This window comes from Chlorocebus sabaeus, chromosome 9, assembly GCF_047675955.1.
Source record: "Chlorocebus sabaeus isolate Y175 chromosome 9, mChlSab1.0.hap1, whole genome shotgun sequence".
Classification (NCBI taxonomy): Eukaryota; Metazoa; Chordata; class Mammalia; order Primates; family Cercopithecidae; genus Chlorocebus; species Chlorocebus sabaeus.
In genome coordinates this window covers 13,531,881-13,549,257 of record NC_132912.1, presented here as the reverse complement: position 1 = coordinate 13,549,257, position 17,377 = coordinate 13,531,881, and the positions used below count along the sequence as shown (strand labels likewise).

Here is a 17,377-nt window from a genome sequence, read left to right as displayed (position 1 = left end):
CCACTAAGACCCATAGGAGTAACAGGCATGGTGACTCATGCCTGTAATCCCAGCACTTCGGGAGGCCAAGGTGGGAGGATCACCTGGATCGCCTAAGTTCAGGAGTTTGAGCCCAGCCGAGGCAACATAGTGGGACTTTGTATTAGTCCGTTCTCACATTACTGTAAAGAACTACCTGAAACTGGGTAATTTATAAAGGAAAGAGTTTTAATTGATTCACAGTTCCACAGGCTTAACAGGAAGCATGACCAGGAGGCCTCAGGAAACTTACAGCCATGGCAGAAGGCGAAAGGGAAGCAAGAACGTCTTACCATGGCAAAGCAGGAGAGTGAGCGAAGGGGGAAGTGCCACACTTTTAAACAACCAGATCTCATGAAAACTCACTCACTATCACAGCAAGGGGGAAATCCGCGCCCATGATCCAATCACCCCCTACCCAGTCCCTCCTTCGACACGTGGGGATTACAGTTTGAGATGAGATTTCGGTGGGGACAGAGACCAAACCATATCAGACCCCACCTCTACAAAAAATCGAAATTAAAAAGTTAGTCAATGTGGTGGTGTGTGCCTATAGCTACTTGGGAGGCTGAGGTGGGTGGATCCCTTGAGCTCGGCAGTTGAAGGCAGCAGAGAGCCAGGATTGTGCCACTGCACTCCAGCCTGGGCGACAGAGAGAGACCCTTTCTCTAAAAAAAAAGAAAGAAAAAGAGACATTATTCCAGCAAGCAGTTTTCAAACTGCGGAGAGGACGCCTTCTATACCAAACAAAAGTGCACTCCACCAGAACCAAGAGGGGACTGTCTTGCTAGGGAAAGTTCCAGCCCGGGATCTCCCTCCAGTCTGCTATGCAAATGAGGCATGCGAGATCACTCAATCCTGATTGGCTGATGTTAAAACTGACCACAGATCACAGTTCATGGGTCGGGTCCAGGTGGCAGAATGGGGCCTTCCAGCAGTGGTTGATTCTGGTGGCATCGACAGGACCAGACAGCTATCAAAGCCCCAAAGTTTAACTACTGTTCCGCTTGTACAGGGTACACGTGTAACCTCCAGTCGGCAAATGGCTTTCAGTTCCATTCAGGACTTAGATCCAGTTAGCCACTCACAATCCGTCTTGAAGGGTGGCTCTTTCTGGGGTCACACATTTCTCCTCAATACTGTACAACAAGGTCGGTCCGGATTTTCAATAATAGACTGGTCTATCTTGGCAAAGGGCGTCCATTAGAATGTAAATGAGCAAAAAGGAAAAATGTATGCCTGATTTTAAAGCTATAGAAGTCTGACCTACAGTCACCATTGGCAGAAATGTATCTGGGGATCGCAAGTTTTAACTTTAACCCCCTATTAATCACTTTGAACTTATGAACAAATGGATTTATAAACAACCTCTTTGTAAGTAAAAGCAGATCGATTTGGTTAAGTGAATTAATATCTGGTTGAACAACTTTACCAAGACATACAGGTTGAGAGTGTCATAACTAGTCTAAAACGAGGTCTCTATGACTTGGTCAGTCTTCATTTCTGCCCTGTTCAGAACTCTCCAATTTGTCATGGAATAGGAAAATCAGAATGCAATATGCTGTATCTGCACTGTTATAAATGTGTTGAAGTAAAAAATCATGGTTCTCATACAAATATAAAATAAGCCAGGTGCGGTGGCTCATGCCTGTAATCCCAGCACTTTGGGAGACCGAAGCGGATGGATCACTTGAGGCCAGGAGTTCAGGACCAGCTGGCCAACATGGTGAAACCCCATTTCTACTAAAAATACAAAAATTAGCCAGTCATGGTAGCGCACTCCTGTAGTCCCAGCTGCTCAGGAAGCTGAGACATGGGAATTGCTTGAGCCCGGGAGGTGGAGATAGCTGTGAGCCAAGATTGCGCTGCTGCACTCCAGCCTGGGCAACAAAGGGAGACTCTGTCTCAGAAAAAAAAAATAATTTTATATATATATGTATATATATATATAAAAAAAATGCCTGATTTTAAAGGCATATATATGCATATATGTGAATATATATTTATATATTATATATGCATATATATTTATATATTATATATTAATATATTTTAATATTTATAAATATATATAAATATAGTTATATATTTATATATTATATATTAATATATTTTAATATTTATAAATATATATAGTTATATATTTATATATGCACAATATATATTATATATACATATATACACAGAGGGAGACTGTCTCAAAAATATATATATGCATATATAATGAATATATGCATGTATATATGCATATATATAAAATGAATATATATGCATATATATGCATATCTATATCACATGTATATGTGCGTGTGTGTATATATATATGTGTATATATACATTTATATAATGGACATGTGTCCAAGATTTTTAAATTAACTTGACTCATTAATTAATGGTGCAGGCAGTAAAATATTACAATTGGCTGAAAGAAATCCAAAGAACAGACATATCTACAAGCAGAAAGGAGTGCTGAAATAAATTTACTAAGAGACACAAGACTGACAGCCTCTTTATGGGGTAGAAATCAATTGCATTTCTACCAGACAAAACTCCTTTTATCTCTATGGACAAGAATCATTTCCATAACCTTGTGTTTTCTATAATTTACAGTTACAAAATAGTTCAGTCAAAAACGATGAAAGACACAGACCCCTGTGAAATCAGACAACACAACCCTGAAGCCTCTGCTAGATAATACCCAGCAATCCATTGAAAGGAAACTCAGTAATCTTTCTGCCCATTTCAAGGCCTTTTCCTGACAATAAGAGGAGATGTAATCATCATAAAGCAATCTGAAGCTCTGTGCTGGGACCAAGTGCAAGGAGAGAGTGGAAAGACTGCAGCTTAACAGTAGTGTATGTGGGAATGGCTTGGGAGTTTAAATCAGCATTATATTCAGAGATTCAATGTGATGAGGCTGCCAAAAACTTTTTGGTTCTTTTTTTTTTTTTTTTTTTTTCAATTCAGGCATCATCTCTAGAATGGAAGAAAGGAAGAACCTGCTCTGGTCAGCTATGATCAGACAGACAACTGGATTCTGTGTATCACATTTTACAAGGGCTAGAGAGAGTCGGGAGGGTAAGGGAATGTGACACCCATGCATAAGGAGTGCTGGAAGAAACCAGGAATATTTAAAGAGGAAAAAGCTCACACAGGAATGGGACAGTTGTCTTCAAATACTTACAGGACAACTGAGGAATAAGGCTTAAGGAACACCTTCCTAAATAACAGCCAAGCTGATGGTGATGATGATGGTGATGATGGTGATAATGGTGATGATGATGGTGGTGATGGTGATGATGGTGATGATGGTGGTGATGATGGTGATAATGGTGATGATGGTGATGATGACGGTGATGATGGTGATGATGGTGGTGATGACGGTGATGATGGTGATGGTGATGGTGATGATGGTGATGATAGTGATGATGATGGTGATGATGGTGATGATGATGGTGATGATGATGATGATGATGGTGATGGTGATGGTGATGATGGTGATGATGATGGTGATGATGGTGATGATGATGATGATGATGATGGTGATGATGGTGATGATAGTGATGATGATGATGAGGATGGTGGTGATGGTGATGATGACGGTGATGATGGTGATGATGACGGTGATGATGGTGATGATGATGGTGATGATGATGGTGATGATGATGGTGATGATGGTGATGATAGTGATGATGATGGTGGTGATGGTGGTGATGATGGTGATGATGGTGATGATGGTGATGATGATGGTGATGATGGTGATGATGATGGTGATGATGGTGATGGTGATGATAGTGATGATGATGATGATGGTGGTGATGGTGATGATGATGGTGATGATGGTGATGGTGGTGATGGTGATGATGGTGATGATGATGGTGGTGATGATGATGGTGATGATGGTGATGGTGGTGATGGTGATGATGATGGTGATGATGATGATGATGGTGGTGGTGATGGTGATGATGATGGTGATGGTGATGATGATGGTGATGATGGTGATGACAGTGTCAGTCAACATTAATTGAGCTTTACTACATTAACTGAGCTTTACTAGATGTCAAACCATGGACTGTGCACTTTACAACTGCCCTCTCATTTAACTCTCATGACAGTGAGAAACTAGTTTCCCAGCTCACACTTGGTAGACAGAGATGTCAAACTTTTGGTGGAATTAAAGGCCTTTAAGTTCCCTTTGAGCTCTAAGATTACATGGCTCTATGTCACTCTTCTTCTCAAAGACCTTTGATGAATCCCTACTGGCTACTATATTAAATACAAATTCCCCAGCGTGCCAACAAAAGCTCTTCGCAGCATTGCTCAAATCAAGCTCTCCAGGTTTGTCACCAAAATATCACTACCACGACTACCATCATTTTAAACACCACTACCACCACTACCCCCATCAAACATACCAAATGCAGCCATGCAAGATACTTACTCAACCAGCTCTCAATCAACTCAATCAACCGTCCAGTCTCTATAGTCCTACTCATGCCCTTCCATTTCCGATGGTACCTCCTCCATAAAGTCATTCTAGTGCATTCTTTCCCTCCTCTTCCACCATCTCCCTTCCTGCAGTAGCACTTTGGCCACATGCTGGTCACTATCACAGTCACTTACTAGCACTTGTTTGATCTCTTCTAGGTTGCAAGCTCCTAAAGGGGCCGCTACTGAATGAATTTGTTGAATGGCCAGAGAGGGAAAGTGGGACATAGGTGGGGCAAGGGAAGCTCGGGAAACAATCTAAGGCAAGAGGAATAACGACAGGTCCTTTACTGGGGAAGCAATTTCTGCAATGCATTTATCCTAGGTGCATTGCTGAGAGTTATTTTTTCAGCTCCAAAGGGTGTGAGCAAAGGCGTCAGGGAAAGAAACTTTGCTTTCTGAAGAGAGCTGGTCTACCTGGAGTAGAGGGCATTCTCATTAGATAAAAAAAGCAGAGTCAAGGCTTCATTCTTTCAGTTCCTAGCCCAAGACGGGTGGTCAAGAAAGGTTTTTGTTTTATTTTGTTTTGTTTTTTAGAGGCAGGGTCTTGCTCTGTCACCCACGTTGGAGTGTGATGATAGAATCATAACTCACTGTAACCTCAAACTCCTAGGCTCAAGCAGTTCGCCTGTCTCAGCCTCCTGAGTAGCTTGGACTACAGGTGTGCACCATAGCACCCCGCTGATTTTTAACTTTTATTTTCTTTTTTTTTTTTTTTTTGTAGAGACAGGGTCTAACTCCTGGCCTCTAACGATCCTCCTGCTTCAGCCTCCCAAAGTGCTGGGATTACAGGTGTGAACCACCACGCCTGGCAAAGAAAGATTTACTAAATGACCTTATTTATTGTAGTGAGGGCCAGGACTGGTTAGGTGCCATTTGGGTCAAGATCTTGGAAGGCCTTGAACACCAGGACAAAGGGAACACTTATGGATTCCTGACCAAGACAGTGACTTGATTCTCCCTAAGCATCTTAAATGTATTTTTTTATTTACATTATTGTATGCATTTTTTTAAAAATACGCTCACGTGATTTTTTTTTTTTTTTTTTGACAGAGTCCTGCTCTGTTGCCCAGGCTGGAGTGCAATGGTGTGATCTTGGCTCACAGCAACCTCCACCTCCCAGGTTCAAGTGATTCTCCCCTCTCAGCCTCCCAAGTAGCTGGGATTACAGGCACGTCACCACCATGCCTGGCTAATTTTTTTATTTTTGGTGAAGACAGCGTTTTGCCATGTTGGCCAGGCTGGTCTCAAACTCCTGACTTCAAGTGATCCGCCCACCTCAGCGTCCCAACATGCTGGGATTACAGGCGTGAGTCACCGCGCCCAGCCCGATTTTCTCATTTCTGACCTCACATTCACGCAGATCTTGTTCTGATTGCTTCTAAACACTATCACAGACATTTGATAGTTTTGTATTTCTTCTGCTTTTATCATTCCCCACCTAGTCCTAGAATGTGCTTTTCCCCTCTGTCTTGGAAATAAATTTTCTTTTCCTCTCCCCTCCCTGAATCCGTAAGCGCCTCTATCATGCCCTTTAACTTGTCCGCTTTTCTCTTGAAGATCTTCCCTTTTCCCTCCCTTTGCTGTCCACCTGTCCTGATTCTACTGACCATCACTTACTTCGGTTTTAGGTTCCCCAATTCCCATTACTTAGGTTCTACTCATTTCCCATTGAAGACTGCAGAGAACACTAACCTCACCCAGAAAGCAATCAGGAATTGCTCACCGATTGGTGGGTTGCGTGCGCTTTTCACATCTCTTTTCCAGAACCACTAGGAGCGCCAGCAGATCCTGCCCACCTGTGAGATGGGCAGAACCCTGGCCATCCTGCCTGTGGAGACAGCCTTAGGATGATGCTGGAAGCTACTGTTTCACCACCCGCTGTCCAAGGAGCCTTACCCACATGATCTCAACCTTCAAAAGGCCCTGTCATGTGGGCTCCTGCGCCCACTCCACTGATAAAGATATTACAATTTAGAGAAATCTTTTCTTTTTTTTCTTTTTCCTTTTTTTTTTTTTTTTTTTTGAGACGAAGTTTCGCCCTTGTTGCCCAGGCTGGAGTGCAACAGTGCGATCTTGGCTCACTGCAACCTCCACCTCCCAAGTTCAAGCGATTCTCCTGCCTCAGCCTCCAGAATAGCTGGGATTACAGGCACCTGCCATCACACCCAGCTAATTCTTTGTATTTTTAGTAGAGACGAGATTTCACCATGTTGGCCAGGCTGGTCTCGAACTCCTGACCTCAGCTGATCCACCCGTCTCAGCATCTCAAAGTGCTGGGATTACAGGTGTGAGCCACCGTGCCTGTAATTTCTATTTATAAAGATTTTCTTTTAAAAATTGCCAAGATTAGGCCAAGCAAATCCCACCTCCCAAAATGCTGGGATTACAGGCATGAGTTGTCCAGCCAAGGTAGAAGGATTGCTTGAGTTCAGGAGTTTGAAACCAGCCCGGGCACATGGTGAGACCTCTGTTTCTACAAAAAAAATTTAAAAATTAGCGGGGCACAGTGGCATGTGCCTGTAGTCCCAGCTACTTGGGAGACTGAGGTGAGGGGAACGCTTGAGGCCTGGAGGTCAAGGTTGCAGTGAGTCATGATGGTACCACTGCACTCCAGCCTGGCTGACAGAGAGAGACCCTGTATCAAGAAAAAAAGGAAAAGAATAGAAAAAAAAAACAGGATTGTAACAAATCCATTCACTTCCTTTCCCTCTCTCTTTACAGCTTCAGCGGCACAGCCTCTGTCTTTGGACCCAAGCTTGGAAAGCATAGCTCCCTCTCTTAGACATTGTCCATTTCGAAGCATGTCCAGATTTGGATCAACTGAAGGATGATGTGTTTACGTCCTTCCCTGTCTGTTCCTTAAAGTGACCTTACATCTGGAACATAAATTCTTTTTTTCTTACATAAATTTAAAAACTTAGTAGAGAATTCAAAAGGTACAAAGGGTAGCCACAGAGGCTACCACTGTCACCACTTCCTTGTAGTTCCTGGACTCTTGATGGCATTTGCCAATTCAAACAAACAAGAAGTCTATGTGAATGGTTTTGTTTCCCTGGTGACTTTGAGCTACTTAGAAAATTCGACCAGATGCCGTGGCTCACTCCTGTAATCCCAGCACTTTGGGAAGCCGTGGCAGGCGGATCACGAGGTCACGAGTTCGAGACCAGCCTGACCAACATGGAGAAACCCTGTCTCTACTAAAAATACAAAACAATTAGCTGGGCGTGGTGGCATAGGCTTGTGATCCCAGTTACTTGGGAGGCTGAGACAGGAGAATCGCTTGAACCCAGGAGGTGGAGGTTGCGGTGAGCCAAGATCATGCCCTTGCACTCCAGCCTGGGCAACAAGAGTGAAACTCTGTCTCAAAAAAAAAAAGGCATGGTTTTTATCCTAACCCTCCTGGCATCTTCATATAGCTCACCATAAAAGAGAGAGCCAGGAAGAGGAAGAATCACTTCTATTAATTCTCTTCACCTAGGTTCACTTGGCAACATCATCAGTTCTCCTCATTGACATGATCTGTTCTTTCTCTCACTATTATTATTGAGTGTTCCAGTCTCTGCTTATTGGCAAAATGAGACCTACGTTTCTCATTAGTTTGTGTTTGCTGAAGAGTCAAAGGCTAAAGATTTTACCTTGCCTGGCAGTATTTTCTCTCTCCAAAGCAGTATCTGACTGTCTGGTGCCAACGATTGAGAATACTGGCAAGAAATGAGCTGGTGAGGGTGTGCCATCTGTTTCTAAAACTTCATTCAGAAAGTTACATGCAGTTTACAAATATAATGTCTCAAAATACACTCAGAGGCAGCTGTGTTGGTGCTCTAGGGTGTCAGAGCCATAAAGAGGTAAAAGGCTCAGAAGTCAGCCGAATCCCAGCTGGGTCTTCCCCCAGCCACCAGACTTGGAAAGGCTGCGAGCTGCTCTGAGCTGCTTCTGTGTTGAGCTCTACCTCTCAGGGCCTCTGAGGCTACTGAGCTAACAAACGCAAATGTCTGCTATATCCCAGCACTTTGGGAGGCCGAGGCGGGCGGATTGCCTGAGCTCAGGTGTTTGAGACCAGCCTGGCCAATATGGTGAAACCCCGTCTCTACTAAAAATACAAAAGATTAGCTGGGGGTGGTGGCGGGCGCCTGTAATCCCAGCTACTCGGGAGGCTGAGGCAGGACAATCGCTTGAACCGAGGAGGGGCAGGTTGCAGTGAGCCAAGATTGTGCCATTGAATTCCAGCCTGGGAGACAGAGACCCGCTCTCAAAAAAAAAAAAAAAAAAAAAAAAAGGAGAAGAGGAAGAAAAGAAAAATCAGCTGGGCATTTTTTTTCCCCATGGTATAAAAATGAAGGCCGCCCAGAAGCACAGTCCTGCACTTTTCCCTCCAGCCTGGCCTTGCTTAGAGCTGATCTGCTCGACAGGGTGCTCCGAGTGAAGAGGGCGCACCCTGCGCGCCTTGGCTCCCTGCCTCTCCAGCCGCACCTCCGGGTGGAATTTACCTGGAATGATCGCTTTCCTGCCCGCCCCCACCCCGGCCACTCCCAGGTCCTCCGGTCATTTCACCTTTTCTCTGCTTCACAGAACCCTTGAATGATAATCTGCTTTTATTTTCCTGAATTTCTGAACTCTTCCTGAGTCTTTAACCTCCGGTCGTGGGCGATCAGCCTCGGATTCCTTTAGCGCCCTTGGCCTGGCTGAGACTTTTGCCGTGGGAAAATCGGAGAATTTTTCACAGTGGTTCTGTCTCACGCGTGATTACACTTAACCTGCCACGCTGTCTGCGCTTTCTCCCTTTTCTCTCCTTCCTTGACAGCTGAGCAAACATTTCCTCTCCTATCAGTGCTTGCGCGCCAGGGTTCTTTTTCCTTTGCGATCTGGTCTGCCCTGTCTGGCACTCCCCACCCACCTCTTTTAGGCTATTGCTAGTCTTTAGTCCTACAAATGACAGATTCTAGGCTATTGCTGGGCAAAATGAAATGGTCTTTAGTCCCACAAGTGATAGAGATGATACCATCTCCCCACCTCCTCCAAGGAATTCTGAACCACCTGGTCGGTTTCAGGAGCCTCAAGTTTAAGTGCTGGGAAACCTGTGTTTACTGTAGGCTGAGTAACCGCCCAGCTCAGCTCAGTAACCCGGGAACCTGGCTTTGCTGCCCAAGGTGGAAGGCTCACTCCACCACCTCCCCGTGTGCAAGCCTACATTCTCCTGGCCACACCCCAGTTCCGCTGAGTATTTTACTTGGCTGGCATTGCCCTGTCTTTTTAGCCATACTAAAATGGCATCTTTCATACCCACTTCATGTCTCATTGAAGATGGAGAAGTGTTTGTTTCTTGTCCGGCTTGGTGTGATGCAATTGCAAGATTAAACGAGAGGCTTGCATTTTTTATCCCCATATATTTTTTAGGGTGTGTCATGAATCCTCGCCCTTAGGAACACACTTTTTCTAGGAACCTAAATTTCAAAAATTGTGTCTTTGGCGATTACAGTGGAGAGATTTTTGTCATCTCAATTCTCCTCAAAAATTTTTTGCCTTGGAATATTTTTCAAATGATCAAATCTTTATTTATTTGTTTATTATTTTTGAGGCAGGGTCTCACTCTGTTGCTCAGGCTGGAGTGCAGTGGAATGACCTCAGCTCACTGCAGCCTCCGCCTCCTGGGTTCAAGCGATTCTCCTCCCTCAGCCTCCTGAGTAGCTGGGACTACAGGATCATACCACCATTCCTGGCAAATTTTTGTACTTTTAGTAGAGATGGGGTTTCACTATGTTGAACAGGCTGGTTTTGAACTCCTGACCACAGGTGATTCACCCACCTCAGCCTCCCAAAGTGCTGGGATTACAGGCATGAGCCACTGCACCCGGCCTTTTTTGAGACTGGGTCTTGCTCTGTCGCTCAGGCTGGAGTGCAGTGGCGCGATCATAGCTTACTACAGCTTAAACTCCTGGGCTCAAGGGATCTTCTCACCTCCGGCCTCCCAAAGCACAGGTGTGAGCCACCACACCTGGTCCAAACGTCTTTTTTAAATGGTGGTGGTCCTTTCTAAACTGTGTAAGTCCCTTTTTGTTTGGGAGTTTCCTTTTTATCTTATAGAAAACAAGAGACATTGATACAGGAGTTAGGAAGAAACCACTTAGGCAGATAGTGAGGGTATGGAAGTCCTCGGTAAGGCTTTTTCTTTTTAATGAAAAGCAGTCCCAAATCATTTTCTAACAAAGAGCAGCCTGTAAAGTCTGCAGACATAGACAAGCAAGCTGGAAGCTTGCACGAGTGAATGCGAGCAGGAACTAGGAGCTAGACATGTTCAGCATGGCGGATCCATCTTCCCTTCTCTGCCAGCCATGTGTACACTACGGAGCAGACAAGATGGCACCAGCCAAGGGGAGAATTCATTTGCATACTAAGATTAGGGTAGGCACCGGCCACCACGCCTGGCTAATTTTTATATTTTTTAATAGAGATGGGGTTTCACCATCTTGGTCAGGCTGGTCTCAAACTCCTGACCTCAGGCGATCTGCCCTCCTCAGCCTCCCAAAGTGCTGGGATTACAGGCATGAGCCACCTCACCTGACCCTACCTCCTTTTCCTTCTTGAATCTTATCTCCAGATGACTCAATTACTTTGCAGTTCTATAATCTCGCCCTCCTTCCCTCCTCAGTTCATTCTCGCTTTTGCCACTGTACGTTCTGCTTTAAAATTTACTCTGGGGCCAGGCACGGCGGTTCACACCTATAATCCCAGCACCTTGGGAGGCTGAGGTGGGAGGATTGCTTGAAGCCAGGGGCTCTGGGCTACACTGAGCTATGATCGTGCCACTGCACTCCAGCCAGGGCGACAGAACAAGAAAACGTCTCTAAAAGAAAAAAAAAAAAGAAATCTGTTTTTTCTTTGTTGTTTGTTTTTGGACAGTATCGATCTGTCGCCCAGACTGGAATGCAGTGGCACGATCACAGATCACTGCAGCCTTGACCTCCCAGGCTCAGATGGTTCTCCCACCTCAACCTCCCAAATAGTTGGGAGTGCAGGAGCATATGCCACCATGGCCAGCTCATTTTTGTATTTTTTGTATAGACAGGGTTTTGCAATGTTGCCCAGCCTGCTCTCAAACTCCTGGGCTTAAGCAATCCTCCTGCCTCCTGCCTCCTGCCTCCACCACACCTGGCCAAAAATTCTGTTCTTTACCTTCATAGTGGGGATCCCTTGGTTTCGTCTCCTCGATTTCACCCACGATCCCTGTAAGGACAAATGAAAGAAATGGAAGCAAGGAGACACCCCGAGGAATAGCAACTCTTGTAGCCAGTGACTGGACTGCCGAATCCTGGGGTTCAACCACAAGCTTTCTTTGGGGGCCTCATCCTGTGTTAGGTTTCAATAACTTCCTTGAAGTCTAAGCCACAGCTCCATCCTCATTTCCAAAAGGGTGTTCCCAAGTTGATGTTCCTGTTGGCTCTTCTCATACACTTTTTTCCCCAAAATGTTCCAATAAGAAACAAATGTGAGCACTTCCCTACAGAAGTAAACTAAGAACCTGCAGAACTGCAGATGTTTAGAGCTGGAATAGCACTAGGGTGGACAGCATCTTTTTCCCACTGGGATGGAGTGAAGGCCATGTGGATGTTTTCATTGACAATAGCAGCAATTTAACAAAAGTCCATGGATGGTGGTGTAGGACATGCCTCAAACATGAATCCAGACCATGTGGAGGCTTCACTCATCTCTATTTTCTTTTCATTTATTTATTTATTTATTTATTTATTTATTTAGAGATGGAGTTTCGCTCTTGTCGCCCAGGCTGGAGTGTAGTGGCGTAATCTCGGCTCACTGCAACCTCCACCTCCTGGGTTCAAGTGATTCTCCTGCCTCAGCCTCCTGAGTAGCTGGGATTACAGGCATGCGCCACCCTGCCTGGCTAATTTTGCATTTTTAGTAGAGACAAGGTTTCTCCACGTTGGTCAGGCTGGTCTCAAACTTCCTGACATCAGGTTATCCACCTGCCAAAGTGCTGGGATTACAGGCATGAGCCACCGTGCCCAGAATAATTTACTTTCTCCTCCCAGTTAATGTTTGCTCTCAGAAAGGAAGTTGATCAAGGTAATTTACACCCTATGATTGCTTTTGAGATAAAATATATATGTATCATAAAATTCACCCTTTCAAAGTGCACAATTCAGTGGTTTTCAGTGTATTCTAAGGATATGCAACCATCACCGCCATATAATTCTAGAACATTTTTGTCACCCCCCAAAAGAAACTCTGTCCCCTATAGTAGTCATCCCCATTCCCCTCATTCCCAGCCCCTGGCAACCAGTAATATATTTTCTGTCTCTGGGGATCTGCCTATTCTGGACATGCCCTTTGTAATGTATGATCACAATGTATGATCCTTTGCACCTGCCTTCTTTTGCTTAGAATAGTGTTTTCAAGGTTCATCCATATTGTAGCATGGATCAGCACTTGATTCCTTTTTATGGCTGAGTATTATTCTATTGTGTGGTGATATAGGACTCATTTGTTTATCCATGTGTCACCTGATGGATATTTGTGTCGTTTCCATCTTTTAACCTTTGGGAATAATGCTGCTGGGAACATTCGTGTACAGATTTCTGTGTGGACATATATTTCATTTCTCTTGGTTGTATCCTTAGGAGTGGAATTTCTGGTTCACACGGTAATGCTATTTTTAATCTTTTGAGGAACTGCCAAACTATTTTCCAAACTGGTTACATCATTTGCATCCCCAACGACAACATATGAGGATTCCAATTTCTCTGTGTCTTCGCCAGCACTTACTTTTGTCTGTCTTTCTGATTCTAGCCATCCTAGTGGGTATGAAGTGGTATCTCAATGGGGCTTTGATTGTCATTTCTCTAATGGCTAATGATGTTGAACATCTTTTCATGCATTTATTGACATATATATTTTTTTCTTTTTTAATTTTTTTTTTTTTTTTTTTTTTGAGACAGAGTCTCACTCTGTCGCCCAGGCTGGAGTGCAGTGGCCGGATCTCAGCTCACTGCAAGCTCCGCCTCCCGGGTTTACACCATTCTCCTGCCTCAGCCTCCAGAGTAGCTGCGACTACAGGCGCCCGCCATCTCGCCCGGCTAGTTTTTTTTTTGTATTTTTTAGTAGAGACGGGGTTTCACCATGTTAGCCAGGCTGGTCTCGATCTCCTGACCTCGTGATCTGCCCGACTCGGCCTCCCAAAGTGCTGGGATTACAGGCTTGAGCCAGCGCGCCCGGCCAATTTTTTTTTTTTTTTTTTTTTTTTTTTTTTTTTTTTGAGATGGAGTCTTGCTCTGTCCCCCAGGCTGGAGTGCAGTGGCACAATCGCAACTTGCTGCAACCTCTGCCTCCTCGGTTCAAGCAATTCTCCCACCTCAGCCTCCTGAGTAGCTGGGATTACAGGTGCATGCCACCATACCCAGCTAATTTTTGTATTTTTCAGTAGAGATGGGGTTTTACCATGTTGACCAAGCTGGTCTCAAACTCCTGACTTCATGTGATCCACCTGCCTCGGCCTCCCAAAGTGCTGGGATTACAGGTGTGAGCCACTGCACCTGGCCACCTCCTAACACTTTTAAAGTCAAATTAAAGCTAATTACTTACTATCCAGAAACGAACAAACCCACCATTCTACCAGTCCCGCCGTGCATTACGTAACCACTTCCTGACAGGAACAGAATGTTACGCTAACAGGATTGACCTATTAGTCATTGTAGTTAAAGTGGACTCTAATTACTCATATAACGTAACTGGTTCCAATTTAACTCCACTCCCATGACATCACGAAATTTGGGTACTACAAAGGATTCTTGGCAAAAGAAAATAGAGATAAGCCAGGTGCAGTGGCTCACGCCTGTAATCGCAGCACTTTGGGAGGCAAAGGCTATTGGATCACTCGAGGCCAGGAGCCAACCTGGCCAACGTGGTGAAACCCAGTCTCTACTAAAAATACAAAAACATTAGCCGCGTGGTGGCGCGTACACCTGTAGCCCCAGCTACTTCAGAGGCTGAGGCACGAGAATCACTGGAACCCGGGAGGCGGTGGTTGCAGTGAGCTGAGATTGTGCCAGTGCACTCCAGCCTGGGTGACAGAGCAAGACTCTCTCTTTAAAAAGAAAAAGAAAAGAAAAGAAAAGAAAAAGAGCCGGGCACAGTGGCTCATGTCTGTAAACCCAGCACTTTGGGAGCCCAAGGTGGACAGATCACTTGAGGCCATGAGTTCAAGACCAGCCTGGGCAGTATGGTGAAAACCCGTCTCTACTAAAAGATACAAAAATTAGCCAGGCGTGGTGGTGGGCACCTGTAATCCTAGCTAGTTGGCGGAGGCTGAGGCACAAGAATCGCTTGAACGAGGGAGGCAGAGGTTGCAGTGAGCCAAGATTGCACCACTGCACTACAGCTTAGGCAACAGAGCGAGCCTCTGTCTCAAAAAAAAAAAAAAAAAAATAGAGAATTTGAAAAGAAAGTTGTCTCAGTCACCAAAAACCAGAAAGAGTGCTTTGGAAAAGTTGCAACCAACAAAATACGTACATGCTTTTCTTGCAGCTAAGAAAGGGAAAAGATAAGAGAAATCCTGGCTTCAAGAAGTCCTTAGTTGTCAAAAAATTATTGAAAGTACGTGGTTCCTACTCAATTGCCTGGGCCTGCACGCTAGTCCCAAGATGATTCCCCCATAAGCTGCGCGTGTTTGCTTGAAACAGGTTCCTCTAAGCCCGGCAGATGTTTGCTGCCTTCCAAAAGCAGCAATCGGATAGCTGTTTGCTTATGTCGCACTGCCAGGTTGGGAAGGGAACTTGGGAATTTAATACTCACAGAGCATCCCCGGGAGAGAGACCAGCTCAGATCAGGTGACTTCGAACCTGGCTGGAATAATTACACACCTTCGTTTCATAACAAAAACAGATACCCGTTCAGTAACCTTAGAGGGGGATTTGACGTTTAAATTGTTAACAGACTTTGGATCAGGGAAATATTTGACAGGGAAAAGCAAACATTCTTTGGATGAGCTTTATGGTGGGTTGGAAGTTCTGAAAAAGCTCACGGTTTGATTAAAGGCATGCCATCCTCCCTCCTACACACCTGGAGGGAGCAATCATCTGCATTGGTGAGAGAAAGGTCTCTTGACTGATGATCATGGCTCATGGTACAATTATGCAGCGCTGATGAAAAAAATATATACAGGGATTAATACTGGGGATCGTAAAATGCTTTTACAGAGGCGTGTAAGAAGACATATTTCAGAGCAGGTTAAGAGGGGACCAGGTATTTCAAGCCTGTTTAGTAAGAGCTACAAGTAGAGCATCTAGGCTGCCTGTGTGTGGGGGAGGAAAGCTAGTCCAAAGATGAAATAAAGGTAGGGGAGCCGAGATGAGGAGTGCGGAGAATGTCAGCATGAAGACACAGTGAAAAGTTTGGAAACTAGTGAATTAGAATGGGACAGGGAGTTAAAATTGTCTCTCGCTAAAGAGTCTGAGAAGTAGTTACTATTAATATACATCATTTGCAAGCTTGGCACAGTAGCTCGCATTTGTAATGCCAGCACTTTGGGAGGCCAAGGTGGGAGGATTGCTTGAGCCCAGGAGTTTGAGATCAGCCTGGGCAACATAGCAAGACCCTATCTCTACAAAAAATGTTAAAAATTAGCCAGGCGTGGTGGCTCACACCTGTAGTCCCAGCTACTCAGACAGCTGATGGAGGAGGGTTACTTGAGCTCAGGAGGTCAAGGTTGCAGTCAGCTATGATCATACCACTGCACTCCAGCCTGGGAAACAGAGCAAGACCCTGTCTTTTAAAAAAAAAAAAAAAAAAAAAAAAAAAAAAACTGCATATGCACACATGTACATGTAGACACACATCATTTGCAGTTTAAAAAAAAAATGGCTAAACTCTCCACAGCCTCATCCTATAAACACACAAAGGCAACAACTGAACTAGAATTCAAAGAAACAAATAAACATGAGACCAAACCACCTCCTGGCCTAGACCACCTAGACCGCAAGTGTCTCTCCTGATCCCTGCCTGGAGTATTAAGAGAAATGCTGGGAACAGTCATTAACTCTCAGTGAGCTTTCATTTTTGCATAACAGAGCCCTTTTTGTTTTGTTTTGTTTTGTTTTTGAGACAGAGTCTCGCTCTGTCACCAGGCTGGAGTGCAGTGGTGCAATCTTGGCTCACTGCAACCTCTGCCTCCCGGGTTCAAGCAATTCTCCTGCTTCAGCCTCCCAACTAGCTGAGACTACAGGCGCCCACCACCACGCCCAGCTACTTTTTGTAATTTTAGTAGAGACAGGGTTTTGCCATGTTGGCCAGGATGGTCTTGATCTCTTGACCTCGTGATCCGCCCGCCTCAGCCTCCCAAAGTGCTGGGATCACAGGCGTGAGCCACTGTGCCCAGCAACAGAGTCCATTTTAATCTAACCTAACTGTGCTGTCACCTAAGCCTTTTCCTGGACAGGCTGTCTTCTAACATCTCGGCCTTTATATTAACCCAATTGCGTCCTCTACTCATTTCCATTATTTTCCCTGTAACTTCTTGGTGACTTCTCAGGTTCTATTTGGAGTTTCCTTGCAATATGGAATCTCTGAGCCTACACCATCCAATACAGTAGCCACTAGGCACAGACAGCTACTGAGCACTTGAGATGTGCTCTTAGGTGTAAAATTACATTATATTTAAAAGACCTAATAAGACACTTTTAATCATTTAAAAAATGTTAGTTACATGTTGAAATGAGACTATTTGAAGTGTAGTGGGTTAAATAACGTATATTATTAAAACGAATTTCATCTGTTTCTTTTTACTTTTTCAATGTGACTATTAGAACATTTTATTTTAATACTGTAAGTATTTCTTAAATTTCAACATTTTTATTTTTTT

At 44.5% G+C, this 17,377-nt stretch overlaps 1 long non-coding RNA gene across 1 annotated transcript; it reads right to left on the bottom strand.

Moving 5' to 3' along the window:
* LOC140712485 (uncharacterized) lies at window positions 1-16,087 on the bottom strand. The gene is made up of 3 exons (XR_012094091.1): window positions 15,580-16,087; window positions 11,680-11,730; window positions 1-686 (listed from the first exon to the last, which is right to left on the bottom strand). It is a non-coding gene; the product is annotated as an uncharacterized lncRNA (long non-coding RNA).
* Between the last annotated feature and the right edge of the window lie 1,290 nt (window positions 16,088-17,377).